The sequence below is a fragment of the Astatotilapia calliptera genome, chromosome 15 (assembly GCF_964374335.1).
Source record: "Astatotilapia calliptera chromosome 15, fAstCal68.1, whole genome shotgun sequence".
Taxonomy (NCBI): domain Eukaryota; kingdom Metazoa; phylum Chordata; class Actinopteri; order Cichliformes; family Cichlidae; genus Astatotilapia; species Astatotilapia calliptera.
The window spans coordinates 27774278-27775388 of NC_137436.1; positions in this window are offsets into that span (position 1 = coordinate 27774278).

A 1111-nucleotide genomic window follows, 5' to 3' on the forward strand; every position below is an offset into this window, starting at 1 on the left:
CCAATTACGCTGAGTTCCTGCTGTATTGAGCCTATCCATTTCTTCATTTAGTCCCAGGTTGAGGTCTCCCCCAAGAACAATTGTGCAATCTAGGTGTTCGGAGAGTGTACTAAAAAAACCGTGAAAGAATGAGGGGTCATCAACATTTGGACCATATATACTTACGATACATAGCTTTTGGTTAAGTATAGATAGTTTGACAATTAGGAATCTGCTCTCTGGATCTACAGTGGGGCAAAAAAGTATTTAGTCAGCCACCGATTGTGCAAGTTCCCCCACTTAAAATGATGACAGAGGTCAGTAATTTGCACCAGAGGTACACTTCAACTGTGAGAGACAGAATGTGAAAAAAAAATCCATGAATTCACATGGTAGGATTTGTAAAGAATTTATTCGTAAATTAGTGTGGAAAATAAGTATTTGGTCACCTCAAACAAGGAAAATCTCTGGCTCTCACAGACCTGTAACGTCTTCTGTAAGAAGCTTTTCTGTCCCCCACTCGTTACCTGTATGAATGGCACCTGTTTGAACTCATCATCTGTATAAAAGACACCTGTCCACAGCCTCAAACAGTCAGACTCCAAACTCCGCCATGGCCAAGACCAAAGAGCTTTCGAAGGACACCAGGAAAAGTATTGTAGACCTGCACCAGACTGGGAAGAGTGAATCTACAATAGGCAAGCAGCTTGGTGTGAAAAAATCAACTGTGGGAGCAATCATCAGAAAATGGAAGACATACAAGACCACTGATAATCTCCCTCGATGTGGGGCTCCACGCAAGATCTCATCCCGTGGGGTCAAAATGATCATGAGAACGGTGAGCAAAGATCCCAGAACCACACGGGGGGACCTGGTGAATGACCTGCAGAGAGCTGGGACCAAAGTAACAAAGGTCACCATCAGTAACACACTACAACGGCAGGGAATCAAATCCCGCAGTGCCAAACGTGTTCCGCTGCTGAAGCCAGTGCATGTCCAGGCCCGTCTGAAGTTTGCCAGAGAGCACATGGATGATACAGCAGAGGATTGGGAGAATGTCATGTGGTCAGATGAAACCAAAGTAGAACTTTTTGGTATAAACTGAACTCGTCGTGTTTGGAGGAAGAAGAAT